The 16,133-nt window shown below is 42.5% G+C and overlaps 1 long non-coding RNA gene across 1 annotated transcript in view; it reads left to right on the forward strand.

Moving 5' to 3' along the window:
* The window catches only part of LOC106025297 (uncharacterized), a 28,337-nt gene extending 22,903 nt beyond the window's left edge, over positions 1–5,434 (forward strand). The window contains exon 3 of the long non-coding RNA XR_001198868.3: positions 2,520–5,434. This is a non-coding gene — a long non-coding RNA (uncharacterized LOC106025297). The remainder of the gene's footprint in view (positions 1–2,519) is intronic.
* Positions 5,435–16,133: the final 10,699 nt, after the last annotated feature.

A 16,133-nucleotide genomic window follows, 5' to 3' on the forward strand; every position in this document is an offset into this window, starting at 1 on the left:
GGTTATTCTAGGTAATGATCTCTTAGGTGGTAGTCAAGATGTGTGTCAGAGATTGACTGGGGCTGGAGGAGTTGTTTCCAAGCTGGTCATCAAGTCTGTGCTGGCAGATAGCAGACTTCAGTTCTTGAGTATGTAGAATTCTCCATACATCTGCTTGTGTGTCCTCGTACGTAACATGGTAGCTGACTTGACCCAGGATGGGTGGAGAGCAAGCCAGAAGCCACACATTTTTACCACACTGGCTTCATCCGTCATCCTGGGGCCTCTGAAGTATTTCATTGGTTACACAGGTTGGGCCTCTTTGAGGTGAGAGGAAACTCATTGTGGGTCTCACTGATGGTCACTGGGGTCTTGGATGCTGGGACACCAGATAGTCTGGTCTCACACATATAGGGTAGAGATCAGGGATTTTCCTTTACTTGAGATTGAACCCAGGGTCAACACACTCATGTACATCCAGCCCCTGATTTTAAAATTTTAATTTTGAAGTAGGGTCTTGCTAAGGCACTAAATTGTTCAGGTAGGGCTCATCTTATTATTTTCCTGCTTCAGCCTCCCAGAGAGCTGAGATTATGGACAAGTGGCTCGGACCACAACTGGCTCAGACTCTCCCTCAGGACTTTCCTCAGGAGATTCTGTCGTGGGCATTCCGAGCTGCACACTTCAGAAGACACCAGCATACTGACCATTGCGTATGTCTGTGAGGACTATTGCCCAGAAATGCTTCTCCTCAGTGAGGGAAAACCAAGCTTAAGATTGGTGGCCTGACTATCACACTGCTCCCCGGACAGGAGCCTTGGTCTTTGCTCTAGCTATGGAGCTTTGGCTTTACTGGGTGATGACTGTTTCTTCTGCTTATTGGTGGGGTGCACACTGACCAGGAAAGGTTGGTTAGGATAATGTGGGGCCAATGGATGTTGCGCTTTTTCCCTAACATCATCCAAACACCACGGCCAGTGATGGTGATGGGGATTTTTGGTACTGGGAATCAAACTCAGGACCTTGTGCTTACCAGGTAGGTACAGTGCCACTGAGCTATATCCCGGACCAGTGGTGTAGATTTTTAATAGCCAGAAAAACCCATTATTCCAGCGCTGAATCACTGGCTAGTAATAATCAGCACACACACTCTCTCTCTGTCTCTCTCTCTCACACACACACAGACACACACATACAGACATACGGGGTGGGGAGAGAGGTAGAAGAGTTTGAAGTTTTGTAAGAAAGACACTGGACAGAGCTGTTAAGGACCCCTGACTTGGAAGTCATAGACGATTTGGAAACTTCTTGTTCCTCTTTGCTTGTGAAAACTTAGGTGTTACTTTATCTTTCTGAGTTTCAATCAGTTTAGTAATTATTGCAATGCATGTACATAAGTCTGAGATTGAAAAAGAGGTTAAAACTCTAAATAATCACCTTGGGGGGCATTTTGAGAATAAGGGGAGAGCTGGGGATCTTCTGGCACTACAGACTGTGTGTGCCACGCAGCACATCTTTCCCTCCTAGTAATGTCACTCAGGTTTATTGTGGGGCTGTATCTTACCTACCCTGAGTGTGGAGTGGGTAGAGCTATTCCTAGATCTCTGGCTAGGCAGTGTAAGCTCTGGCCAATGGGAACACTTATTGCAACTCCCTGCCACAATGATTGGTCCAGAGAATGCATATGACCCCTACTAGTCCAATCAGGGTGAATTCCAGGACTCCTGAAATAGACTAACAAAGAAGCATTCCCCCCACCCCGGAGGTCTTGAACTGATGGGTTGTAAACCAGGAGCTGCTGCCAGTCATTTTATTATGCTGGCAGAAACACCTCCGTAAGGGTAGAGTCAATCTCAAGACAAAAAGTAGAGAAAAACCAAGTCTTCATGCTGTCCTTTGAGCATCTGGGTCAAGCCACGCTTGAGTTTCCAAATTACACCGGTCAGTAATCTTCCCTTCAGGCTTACAGCAGTCTGGCTGGCTTTCTGACATGTGCAGTCTAGTGTAATTTAAATATCCCAGGTACAATGATTTTGGAATATGAAAAGCCCCATATAGCTGAAATTATCTGTATTAAATTTTCACACATTTGATATATTTGATGAGGGTGAGCCAATGTTACATTTTAATGAGACTCTCTGTCATTCACTTGGGAAAAATAATTGTTCGTTATGTGAACCCAGACATCTGATCACTCCCATAGAAATAAATTCTTTTTTTTTCAAAGCAGAGACTCATTTTTAGAACAGCATGTCTGCTGTGCTGGACTGCGCATGCATTGAGCACTTACTGTGTACCAGACATTGTCTTCCAAAATTAACTTATTTCTAGTACATGAGAGGGAAAAAGCAATCAACCAAACTCCAAATTAATAGAATGGATAGTGCTGGCTTTCTCTTCCATTCTTTTCCCACTAGGCCATTGACTCTTGCTTCTGGTTTATATTAGAATTTGGTATGAGATTATAGTTGATTTAGCATGAAATTTCATGTGACAGGATAATTCATTGAGGTATTAATTTGTGTTTTGTTTTGCTACAGGAAAATATCAGAATGGATGGGAGCTATTTGTAAATGCTCCTCTGCACTGAATGTGGTTAAGAAAGAGGAGGGTGAGGAGAAGCTGGGTAGGCATGCACTGCCTGCTACAACTGGTGCTCCCCAAGTGTTCTTTCTGTCTCCTGTCTGGTGGGACATGATGACAAGCTAGACGAGCAATCATCTGCAGCAGCATGATGCACTTAGAGGCCATCAAAATGCAGTCCATGGCCAGGGACCTGAACGCAAAGCCTGGGGATTCATAGCAGGTGAAGGGATGGGTTTATGACCACTTTTAAGGTTGCTGCAGAGTATATGAGCTGTGGTCAAAATATATGTGAATATTTAAGTAGAAAAATTCCAACAAAGGGGCTGGGGATTTAGCTCAGCAGCATAAGCACCTGCCTTGCAAGCAGGCAGTCGTGAGTTCGATCCCTGGTACCGATAAAAAAGAAAAAGACAAAAAAAAAAAAAAATTCCAACAAAAGGCATGCCATTAATGCCTTTCAAAATACCCTACTAGAGAGCAAAGTAAAAATGGCAGATAGATAAGAACAGATTACAGAGGCTCCCTGAGGCAGACTCAGATGCCAAAATAACACAGCATGGGGAATCCCAGACAGAGGGAGATGGATCCTCTCGACCTAGGAAGAAACTAAAGCAAAAAGAACCAGTCAAACATGCAGTGCTGGGGCTGGGGATTTAGCTCAGTGGCTTAAGCGCCTTCCTGGCAAGCCCAAGGTCATGAGTTTGATCCCCAGTACCAAAAAAACAAAAACAAAAACAAACAAACAAACAAACATTCAGTGCCAGGGCTACTATTGAGGCAGCTAAGATTCTGTGCTCTCACGGGCCCTAATTCCTGCCACTTCGACTTGTGGGAACTACAGTTGCACCAAAGTTGGAGGTTGGCGAGCCCAACAGAGAACAGAGCTGGCAAGGGACCTGCATCAACCTGCAGTGAGTACTGGGAATACAACCTTTCCACAGGAAAGGGGCACCAATGGGATGAATCCGGTAAGACTGGCAAGAACAAGGAACGTCAGTGACTTCAGTCAGTTGTTCCCTTCCCAGACGAGATTAGTGGGGTATGCTTGGTGTGGGTCACACCCCTGGCTGAGACCCAATAAGCTGTCCCAAACCAGTTCCCTACACGCGGTGTATACTAAGGCAGTGAAGGCCTCAGCAGGTTGACTGACCCGGAGGGGAAGAACCAGTATATGCCGCCCCTGTTTGCACCTCAATAACACACTGGAATGGGCAGGATCACCTAGCCAGTGTGCTTCAGAAGAACCATAACCAACAAGCAAAGGGACTGGGATCTCCTCTATATGCCTGTATGGAAGAAACAAAAACTATGAGAAGAGGAAGCAACAAGAAAAAGTCCCCAGCCCCTAACCCTGAGAACACTAATCCAGGAGAGGTAAATACAAAAGAGACTGAGGACAGCAAACATGCAATATCAGATATGGCATCAGTGGACACAAAGAGATATCTTCGGGACCTCATAGACGAGTTTAAAAGTGAAATATTTAACCAAGTAAAGCAAGATATAAGTAGATTTAAAAAAGAAATGCTAAGCATCTCTCAAGAAGACACAGATGGAAGAATGGAGGAGCACAAAAAAAGGAGAGAAATGTTTGATGAAGAATATAAAGAAAACATGAATTAGGTTCAAAGAGATTACCAGGAAATAAAAAACTCCATTGAAAGCTGGCAAAACTGCTTGAAAGAAACTAAGGATAGATTATCTGAACTAGAAGATAGGTTTGCAATGTGTGATCATGAAAGGAAAGATTTCTTAAAAATAACAAGGAAACAGGCAGTAACAATACAAAGACTAGAAGACGACAAGAGGATCTATAACTTAAGAATAAAGAATGTGAATGAAGAAGCAGGAGTACAAACAAAGAAACTATAAAGGCTACTCACAGAAATAATTAAGGAAAACTTCCCAAGCATAGGAAAAGGAAATGATATTCAGATGTATGAGGCATACAGAACTCTAGCCACCTACAACCAAAACAGAGCTATACCCAGGCATACAGTAATAAAGATCCCAGAAATTCAGTATAAGAACAGAATATTAAAAGCCATCAGACAAAAGAAATAGATCACCTATAAAGGAAAATCTATCAAAATCACAGCAGACTTCTCGACACAGACCACCAAATCAAGAAGCGCTTGGAGCAAAGTATTCCAAGCCCTGAAAGAAAATAACCTCCAGCCCAGATTGATTTAACCTGAAAAACTGTCTCTAGAAATTAATAGAGAAACAAGATACTTCCAAGACAAAGAGGAACCAGGGGGAATTCATGATTACCAATCCAACTCTACAGAGACTACTGAAGGACATTATATATAGAGAGAAAAGTACCAGGATTCCAGGAACAGTGGCAGAGAGGCCTCAATGAAAGGAACAGAAAGTGGAATGAAGGAGAAAAGCAGACAACTAATGGCAGAAAAAGAGCACAACAGAAATGAGGCAGAGAAAGGTTGGCTATAATGTCTAATACAGATGGCCTTTGATACACTAAAAAAAAGAGAGAAACATAGGCAGAGTAGATCAGGAGGTAGGGTCCACCGAGATGCTCGTTATAGAAAATATAAGTAAACTGAAAAAGGGTTTATGGACTGAAAATAAAATATGAGAAAACAATGCTCTATGTGACAGGGAACCAGAAAGTAATAGGGGCAACTAGACCAGAATTTGAGGATAGGTTGGAAAGACAAGTTTTAAATAGGTAAAGGAATACAACTAGAGACCAAGTCCAGGAGGGAGAAGGTTTGGAACCACTTAGGTAAATAGCAGGTTCCCTCGCCAATCTAAAAACTGAGGGTGTTGGTGAGACCCAAAAATGCACAGTGCACCCTGGGGGAGTGAAAGAGGAGGAATAGTCTTAAAAAAGATGGCAAAAGATATTGTTAATAGTGTATCAGGATTTAAAACCCACATTACTCACACCACTCTGCTTAGATAGATTTTATTCTGTCCCAGTGTGTCTACTTGCACTAGATCTGAGGGCACAGACAGCTATCCCAAAAACATCAGGATATAGCACAGTAATCATCTTTAATTTCCTATTAACTTAATCTGGAGCTCTGTATGACGTATACTGTTTTATGATTGATCTTAGTTAAATCTGGTTTGTTCGATTGCTGTTTGGTATTGACAGATTTTATTCAAAACTATTGTGACTGATAGTATCAAGTCTGAGAGTATAGGCAACTACACTGAAGATGACAAGACTCACTACAATACCCATTCTGGTTTGATTACTACCTGTTTTTGAAGTTTTACACTATGTACAAAGTTGTATTTTTATTAATATTGTTATGTACTGCTATATTCAATTATACTATGTCTGATGATATAGCCAATTCTATTGAAGATAACAAGAGACAACACAGTAACCATGGTAGAACCCCTTGTACAGTGGTTTTATATGTCTTTTTCATTTCATGTGTTTATAGGGATATGTTTTGTTTTGTCTTGCTTTGTTTTGTTTCTCCCTCTAATATAGAAAGGATAGAAATACATGTTAAGACTCATGCATGTGTAGAACCTATAAACAGTTTATGAGAACTGGTCTTATGACACATGATGAACTGAACAAATACTTTGAAGAAAAAGAGACACTACAGTACCCAGTGCTGATCCTGTAGTGTCATGATGTGAAATCCAGCAATACTATTATTCTTTGTTCAGAGTGATTTTAGCCTGCTTTGGTTTGTTTAAACTCAACATAAATGAAGATATGGATAACTGCATCTATGTTTAAGAGTATAGGATTGATAACCATATTACTAAGTTTTTGTTGGATAGTTGAACAGAGCTGTTTGCAGTCTCGCTGTTTAAATCCCCACTTGGTATGTTTCACTTTTGTATCTTGAACAACTATTTGTAAGAGGACAATCTGTAATCATCAACTAGTGATTTCTTACTGTTTATTTTTTCTTTGAAGGTATGTATTATTTCTACCAGTTTTCTGTTTAGTCTTTCTTTAAATAAAATTTAAAAAATACCCTACTGGTTTGACTTTCTCTCTTTCTTTGTTTTTTTCTTTCTTTCCTCTCTCTCTCTTTTCTTTCTTATTTTAATAAAACATTTGTTTTATTGAGAAAAAAAGATCCTATGTGGGTTATGGAAGAGGAACTAGGAAACATTTAAAACATCTGGAAATACAAGTTGACACAGTCATTCAAGGGACTCCTGAGGCTGGGTCTGTTTGCCTCTGAGATGGCATTTTCTCTTTGGTGTCCACTGATAGTAACTCCTGCTGGTTTCAGGGGCTCTGTCTTCCTCGTGTAGTGAAAAATGAATTTTAGGATTCTTTTGGTGGAATTTTTTTTGGGTCTTCTATGTAGTGGACTGTGTCATCTGCAAATAATGATAATTTGACTTCTTCTTTTCTTAAACATATCCCTTTTATTTCTTCCTCTTGCCTGAGTGCTTTGACTAAAATTTCCAGAACTGTACTGAACAGTAGTGGTGAAAGTGGGTATTTTTGTCATTTTCCTGATTTTAGAGGGAATGCTTTCAGTTTTTCTCCATTTAATATTATGTTGGCGGTAGATTTGCCATCAATGGATTTTATCAAGTTGAGATAAAATCTTTCTACATCTATTTTCTTCAAGTTTTATTTTTTATCATGAATGGGCTTGGGATTTTGTCAAAGGCTTTTCCTGTGTCACTTGAGATTATCATGTGATTTTCATCTTTGCTTTTGTTTATATGATGTATTAAATTTATTGATTTGCATAGGTTGAAGCATCTCTACATTCCTGGGACGAATCCTGCTTTGTCACGATGTATGATGTTTTTGATAAATTGCCGCGTTGCTTGTTGTATCTTATTGAGAGTTTTTGCATCATGTTCATTAGAAAGGTTGGCCTATAGGTCTCTTCATTGGCCGGGTCCCTTTCTGGTCCTGGAATCAGGGTAATGCTAACATCCAGGAATAATGTTGGAAGTATATTTTCCTTTTCAGTTTCATTAAAGAGTTTGAGGAATCTTAACATTAGAGCTTCTTTGAAGTTCCGAAAGAACTTGGGAGTGAATTCGTTAAGACCTGGACTTCCTTACTCGGTAAGTTTCCTTTATCACTTCTTCAGTCTCATTGCCTGATTTGGATTGTTCAAGGTTTTATATCTTCTTTGTCCAGCTTTGATAGTTTTAAATGTACCTAGGAATCTATTCATTTCCTCTGAGTTCTCTATGTTACAGCTTCTTAAAGTAATTCTTATGAATTTCAGCAGAGTCCACTCTGATTTTACCTTTTCATTTCTAATTGGAATGATTTGGGTCTTTTCTTTCCTTTTTTGGTAAAATTTGCTATCGGTTTGTCTTTGGTGTTTATTCTTTAAAAGAACACAGTGCAATGATTCATTTAGTCTTTATATTTTATTTCTTACTTTCAGGTTCATTAATTTTTGCTCTGGTCTTTATAATTTCCTTCCCTATACTAGCTTTATAGTAGATGATTCTGGTTTTCTAGGACCCTGAGGTGCATCATCAGATTATTTGAACTTGCTCTGTTTTTCTGATGTGGGCATTTACAGCTATTCACTTCTCTCTGAGGACTGTTCCCATTCTGCCCTGTAGGTTCTAATACATCATACTGGCATTCTCTTGTGATTCTAGGATCTGTCTGATTTTGTCCTTGATTTCCTCTGTGACCCAAGGGTTACTCAAGAGGATATTATTTAATTTCCATGTGTTTGCATAGTTTCTGAGGTTTGTTTTGCCACTGATTTCTAGTTTCACTGTACTATGACGTGATAATATGCATAGTACAATTTCAATGCTTTCCATTTACTCAAGTTTGTTTTATGGGCTACCAAGTGGTCTAGTTTGGAGAAAGTCTTTTGAGAAGAATGTGTATCTTGTGATTGTTGGATGGAATACTGTGTTGACATCTATCAAGTCCATTTGTTCAAAGATTTGGTTCAATTTTGATGTTTTTATTGACAGTTAGTGTAGTGCATCTATTTTTGACAGTGAATTATTGAGACCCCCATTTTAGTTGTGTTGGTGTTACCTGATTATGTATTTGCTTTATGAAGTTGAGCATGTTGGTGTTGGTGCATATAACTGTTACCTCTTCCAGTTGAATTGTTCCCTTAACCAGTATACAGTGACTCTCTTCGCCTCTTTTGATCAGTTGTAGCTTGAAATCCACTTTGTTTGAAATTAGGAAAGTTAATCTTGCTTTTTTTCTGAGTTTTTATTATATGGAACATAGTTTTCTGTCGATGTCCGCTCCCGGCCGGCAGGAAGGACACACGACACAGTCTGGTAGTGGACAACCTTTTCTTTTTATTTTTCTTCTCCGTACAGCCTGCCCTGGGTTCTCCCAGCTGAAGCCTCCTTTGGTCCGCTCCCCGCGGCTCCTTTTGTGCTTCAGTCTGCCCCAAAGCCTCTACCGGTCCGCTCTCCGCGGCTCCTTTTGGGCTTTTACTTCCGGGCTTTTATCTGGCTTCTACCTGGCTTCTACTTCCTCCCAGGGGTGGCACCGGTATATATACGGATACAGTGTCCAATCATGTTAAAGTAAGCAAGGCAAGCTGATTGGCTAACATCATCAGTTGCTAGGCAGACTATATTGTTGAGCGGGTTGTTTACGCGGTAAGCAGGAAACTAACATATTCGATGGGAGGGGTAATCTACCTCAGGCTTCACTCTTTACTACAGGCCGCACGTCCGCCAAGTAAGGCGAACTATCACAGACGCGGCTCCCAACATCTCCCCCTATTTTATTTTTTATGAATGTGCGCATCGTAGCCCTTCCTGGACTGGGTGCAGAGGCTTATGCCCTATGCGTAGGCCCACCGTAGGTCCTTGGCTTAGACCCTGGTCGGCCGTCCCATGGTCTGCCAAGGCCCTGAGGCCCTCGTCCTTTTTCTAGGGCCAGGCACAAACTGGACGGAACCTGGATGCACACAAGCTTGCACTCATTTCCTCTCCGTAAAGAAATCCCCTCGGAGAGAAATTTAGACCTGGGCAGCATCTAACAGTCCAGCGGCTTACGTGCAGGATGGGGTAGGGCCTGGCTTAGGTCGAGTCATGCTGGGGAGGCACGCTCTTACCCGTCATTGACTCATCTACCCTGCTGTGTATTGTCACCTTATGGAGGAGAATGAAGGATGCCCGCCATATCTAGACTCGGTCGTGGGCCAATCGAGCAAGCCATGCATATGCCTGAGGATCTTTTTGTCCATTTCGGGCTACCGCTATTTCTATTCATCTTGTTGGTTGGTCTGTGATGGATCTCCAGTAGGGCAGGTCTGATCTTCAGTCGAGGGCTTTGTTGCCCGTGTCAGTCTCTCCGGTATCCACAGTGGTTCTCGTCCCGGTTCCTGTGGGAAAACACAAACCGCGCCTCGGTTCCAGCTGATTACCGGATCCGGGCCCATCCATTGTCCTGTCAGGACATCTTTCCACTTCACCCACCCTTTATGGTTGGGGGAAGGGTTGCAGTGCTCCACAGCTGGGGAGCGATTATCATTATTTAAATTTAAAAAATTGTGTGTGAATAGTGCCATGGATAATCGTGCCTTTGGGGCCAGGCCTTGGCCTACTCCCCCTTTTTGTTTTTGTAAAATTTCTTTGAGGCTTCTATGAGCCCTCTCAATGATTCCTTGACCTTGGGGATTGTATGGGATACCATGTTTTAATTGAACCTCCATCATTTTGCAGAACTCATTGAAGGCTTTGCCTATATAGGCTGGTCCATTATCAGTTTTTAATATTTTTGGTTTGCCCCATGCGGCCCAAGCCGCCAGGCAATGATTGATCACATTAGACACTTTTTCACCTGTTTCTGCTGTTGCAAATATGACGCGAGAACAGGTGTCTGTGGAAACATGAACATATTTAAGAGTCCCAAACTCCTGTATATGTGTGATGTCCATCTGCCAAACATCACCAGGGATCAAACCTCGAGGGTTTACTCCCCCTTTTTGTTTTTTATTTTTTATTTTTATCTTTTTCGTTTTTTTTTTTTTTTTTTATTGGTACCAGGGATCGAACTAACAACTGCCTGCTTGTAAGGCAGGCGCTTATGCCGCTGAGCTAAATCCCCAGCCCCCTTTTTCCTCGACCGGCGTTTTTCTCAGCCTGCTCGGCAGAGTAGCCGCCCATGAAAATACCGTCTGCCCAGCGGCGCGACGTCATAAGACTGCGGTCGCGACAGAGTGAAACGGGGCGTCACTTCCTGTGCCGGCTGAGGGAAGGGAGGGTTTCCTGTGGCGGCCTCTCGGCGGGGAGCCGCTTTTAGAAAAGAGCTCCAGGGCGGAGCGGATGGCTCTCTATCTCCTCCCCGCCAGAGAGCGCCGGGGAACCGAGTCTGACCATCAGCGCGCCGACCCTCTCCCACAAGCATTCTCTTGTTCCACCCCCGGTCTCCCCGATTGGCGTTTCTCTCAGCCTGCTCGGCAGAGAACTCTGCATACCAGGCTCGCCAATCCAGGTAACTACCCGAGGGCAGACAGGCCTTTGCCAGCTGAATCCAGTCCGCGGGGGTGAGGGGCCCAGAAGACAGATTCTCCAGCATGGCAATGGTGTAAGGCGCAGTCGGCCCAAAGGTTGTAACTGCATTTTTAAGTTCTCTAATCTGCTTTATCTCAAAAGGCTCCCATACATTGCGTCCCTGGCCCATAGCTACTTGTACAGGAAATATCTCGTAGGGGCCACTATCTATCCCAGGTGGATGTACCTCATGAGACAAGCGTCCCCCCTGCCAAAGCCGCCTGTAAAAATACCGACCTGCCGGCGGCGGAGCATAAGACAGCGGCCGTGATTGGGCGGAAAATGGGGGCCCGTGCATCACTTCCTGTTCTGGCGAAGAGGAAGGGAGCTCCCGGGCGGCCGCCCCGCGGCGAGGGATCGCCTCCGGAAACGGCCCCCAAGGTGGGGCGGAAGGCTTCGCCTCCCTCTCGCGCCGGGGAGCGCTCAGGAGCTCTCTACTCCTCCGCAGACCAGGTTGAGCAGAGCGCAATTCGCGGGGCAACGCTGGAAAAGAACCCTGCGACTCCTTATTGAGCGATTTAGGCTCCTGACAGCTGGTCTCTTTGGCCTCCTTGCCATTCAACTTTCCCTCGTCCTCGGAGTCAGACGACTCCGAGGCTAGAGCCCCGTCCTCCTCCTTAGCATCCTTGTTCCCCTTGACAGACACCTCTCGGGAGCTCCCTGACTGGGCCTGCTCAGATACCCTGCATACTTTTGTAAGCTCTTGAGAGCTTTCTCCACAACCACCCTCGCTCTTAGTGCCGCTACCTAGCATGTTTCCCATTTTTTAATATGTTACTCACCGCGTGAGGCCCAAGGAATCCGCCACTTACGCGTGAGCCTGAGGGGAGTCTAAAAGCCCTGTAGGTGCGCGCCACCCAGAGCCCAGGCTTATCCCCAACTCACCTGTCTCGCAGCTCTGTACTGGAGCGTTGTCCACTTCCACGTCTCGGGGGTGATCAGTCCCCGGGCGGGCCTCCAAATGTCGATGTCCGCTCCCGGCCGGCAGGAAGGACACACGACACAGTCTGGTAGTGGACAACCTTTTCTTTTTATTCTTCTTCTCCGTACAGCCTGCCCTGGGTTCTCCCAGCTGAAGCCTCCTTTGGTCCGCTCCCCGCGGCTCCTTTTGTGCTTCAGTCTGCCCCAAAGCCTCTACCGGTCCGCTCTCCGCGGCTCCTTTTGGGCTTTTACTTCCGGGCTTTTATCTGGCTTCTACCTGGCTTCTACTTCCTCCCAGGGGTGGCACCGGTATATATACGGATACAGTGTCCAATCATGTTAAAGTAAGCAAGGCAAGCTGATTGGCTAACATCATCAGTTGCTAGGCAGACTATATTGTTGAGCGGGTTGTTTACGCGGTAAGCAGGAAACTAACATATTCGATGGGAGGGGTAATCTACCTCAGGCTTCACTCTTTACTACAGGCCGCACGTCCGCCAAGTAAGGCGAACTATCACAGACGCGGCTCCCAACAGTTTTCCATCCTTTGATTTTTAAGTCTCATATTTCCTTTTTGGATCAAAGGTGTTTCTTTACTCAAGACCAAGGTTTTGATCCAAACACCTTTGGATCAAAGGTGTTCCTTTACTCAATCTTAGCCAAAAGACCAAGAAGTAATCAAATGTGTTTCTCGCATACTACATATCATTGGGTTTTATTTCTTGATTCATTGTGCTAGTCTGTGTCTTTTGATAGGGGGATTGACATCATTCACACTGAGAGTTATTACTAAAAGGCATGGATTCCTTGGATTCTTTTCCTCTTGCTGGTTTCCTCCGCTGTCTGCTTAACTGCTCCCTCTGCCTGGTGTTACTGTGTTCATTCTATTACATGTTTTGGGGCATTGTTGGCATCATCATTTCTTTACAGGATATCATTGAGAATTATTTCTTATAATGGTGCTTTGGTGGTCATAAATTTTGTGAGGTACTCTTTGCCATGAAAATATTTCTGAATCAATTTTTAAAGAAAGTTTTGCAGGATATGTAAATCTATGTTGGAAGTTGTTATTTTTTAAGGCTTGAACACTTGACTGCAAGTTCTCCAGCTCTTTAAGGTTTGTGTTGGGACGTGTGTTGTATTTCTAATGGGTTTACCTTTTTAAGTGGTTTGTTCTCTTTCTTTAACAGCTTTAAGATTGTGTTCCTGTGTTGAATTTCAGGTATTTTGACTATAATACAATGCGAATAGATTTTCTTTTGACTGTGGCTATTTGGGATTCTATATGTATCACCTATTTGTGAGTTTAATTCTCCACAGTATTTGGAAAGTTTTCTCCTGTTATTTCTGTAAATGGGAATTTTTAAGTGCCCTTGAGCTATCTCCTGATTTTTCACTTATTCTGATTAATCTTAAATTAGTCTTCTGTCATCTAGTGGTTGTTGAATCCATTTTCATATGTTCTGAGTGACTGGTTTTTGAAGTCATCTCTGTCTTCTAATTTTGATATTCTTTCCTCACATATGTGCCTTCTGCCACCCATATTTACACTCTAGTTTTTGATCCCTTGTATTTCTGCATGGAACATTTGCGTTGACTCTGGTTCTTTACTACATTGATCACTTTGAATAATTTTGTCTAGCTCAGATAGCTTTTTATTTTCCGTGAACTCCCTGATTTGTCATTACCTCCGTTCCCTGACTAGCTATACTTTCTGTAAGCTCGCCAAGCACCTCCCTGATCTCGTCTGCTGTCTATTTGAATAATTCAGCTGTGTAGTGTAGTTTTTCTCTTCCTCAATGCACCATGGATTGGCTTCAGGGCACTTAGGAGTTTCGGGAGGAATTTTGTCACCTTGTCTTCCCATGTTTCTATTGTCTTTTGTTTATTTTATTTTGTGTTTAGGTATTTGGTTACTGATAGTGAAAAGACTTTGTTGCTAGTGTGGAGAGCTCCTTGGTCTGCTTTTCACCATGCCCTCAGGGATTGTCTAACCAAAGTCCTTTGCTTCTGTCCCACATCTGATCATTTCTGTTAATATGAGGGTGGGGAGTGGGGGAGTAGTGTAGTTGGCCAGCCAGCACCCAGTTCTCCAAGAATGGACTACAGTACTGTTAATGTCACAGAGGTAGTCTGTGTATTGGTGTACAGAGAGAACCTATTAATAGCAAAAGCTATGCAACCCTGGCTATATCAAGTAAATCAGCAACAGTAATAATATTCAAGGCAAAGTACATATCAGAGGAACACAAGATAATATAAGAACCCAAAATGTAATGCTTTTAACCTTAGCAAAGAAATCTGCAATTATATTATAAGCCCTAAGAGAAACAAAATATTAGTACGTATTAAATATTTACTCTATCTTCATTAATGGTAGAAAAGAATTCATCAGTAGTAACATGAAATAACAGATTAATAAAGCTTCAGTGTTATACTATTAAAGATAAAGAGGGTTGGAAATGGGAGAATGTAAAAAGAAACATTGAAAAATTAAACAACAGGAGATGAGAAGGAAGACAGAAAAGTGAGACAAAGGATCCTATTGTGAAAAATGTAGCTATTTATAGAATTAGATAGAAGTAATGGAAAAAATTAGAAGTGGAAGATTAAAAGCAAAAAGTGGAAAAAAGAAACAGGGAACAAACAACAGAAGAAATGAAAAGGAATAAACAAAGAAATAAGGAAAGGAGTAATAAGAAAGAATTAAAGAAAACAGCATCAAAGACAGAAAAATTCTTTTCTCTGTACTATTTTTAGTTTTGCTAATTTTCATTGAGTTTTTTCCTTTTTTCTGTATATTGTTGAATTCATTTTTTTGGTAATTTTTATTTCAAAGAGAAAAAAAATCAAGCAAAATAAAACAGGATAAAGCCAATCAAAATAAAACAGTGTAAGTGATATAAGACTTCAAAACTAGATAACAGGAAATCAACAATGGTCACCATAATGCCTGTTCTTGTCTTCAACATAGCTGCCCATAACTTCAGACATAATAAAAATCGGACAGACAGAACAGAAGAAAACTAATAAAAATGAAACATGAATGCAATAAAGGACTTCAAATCAAGATAACAGTAAATCCAAAATGGGTACCATAACGTATCTCATTATCTTTGAAATAGCTGCCCATGCCATCAGATATAATAAACAAGACAAAACAGAATAAAACCTAACCAAACAAAATAGTGAAAATGATACAGGACTTTAAAACAGGATAATAGGGAATTACCAATTGCTACCACTTTCAGAAAGAGGACCCCATAGATGCTACATTGCATATTGTTTATCCTCTGAACAGGTGATCAGACTGCGGCTTTAGGCCTGCAAAGTCAGCGAAACCCTAAACACTACAAGCATTAAATTGGGTTGTACCTCAGTAGCTATCATTGTAGCCTGTGCTTCTCCAGATCAGCTGGTTGCTTACAGGGAGTGAGGAGGGGGCACCTTGGCTCTTCTTTTCTCCTAGTCCACATGCTAGAAGGTGCTGGCATCTGGTCCCCCCCAGCAGCCCACACATGGTGTTGACTCACAAAGAGAGTTTGTTTTCTAGCTGGCTTCTTATTCTTCTCCACAGTCCGTGAATCTTCTCTGTATTTTTGAATGAATGATTTCTTCTTACAATCTACAGTTTTGAAGTCTGGCAAGTGTTGATTTTCTCCACCTAGTCTTATGGTGTGTGGGTTTGAGGTGCTCCCATCCCCGAAACCCCATTTACCCAGGCTTGTGGCAACGGTCCCTTTCAGTTGCCTTGGATAGGGAAGGCAATCGGACCTCAGCAGGTACTCAGGGCAAGGGTTCAAGTACTTAATGCTGGCGAACACTTTTAGATCTAGCTCTTTCTGAGCACAACTCAAGTCAACATTGGCTTCTCAGTGTGGGACTAGGGATGGGGCTGGTGTCTTTCCTGGTCTGAGTTTAAACTTCTCAGGTATCTCGTTCTAGCCCACTTCCTGTCTACAGCTGTGTCCTGTGGCTCTCTCTCTCCCAGTCTTACCCAGACACGGTGGGAGGGTAACACTGGGAATCCTGAAGTGAAGTTGTTTCTGAGCCTCAAATTTAAACAATCAGTCCTTTCCCAAACGGTGTATGGTAAGCACTCTGGGGATGTGGTGGCCATGTATGGTTGATCTCTCTTCATCTATCACCTGCCATACAAAAGGAGT

The sequence above is a fragment of the Cavia porcellus genome, unplaced genomic scaffold (assembly GCF_034190915.1).
Source record: "Cavia porcellus strain 051 isolate PalLab524CR breed Dunkin Hartley unplaced genomic scaffold, mCavPor4.1 scaffold_16, whole genome shotgun sequence".
NCBI lineage: Eukaryota > Metazoa > Chordata > Mammalia > Rodentia > Caviidae > Cavia > Cavia porcellus.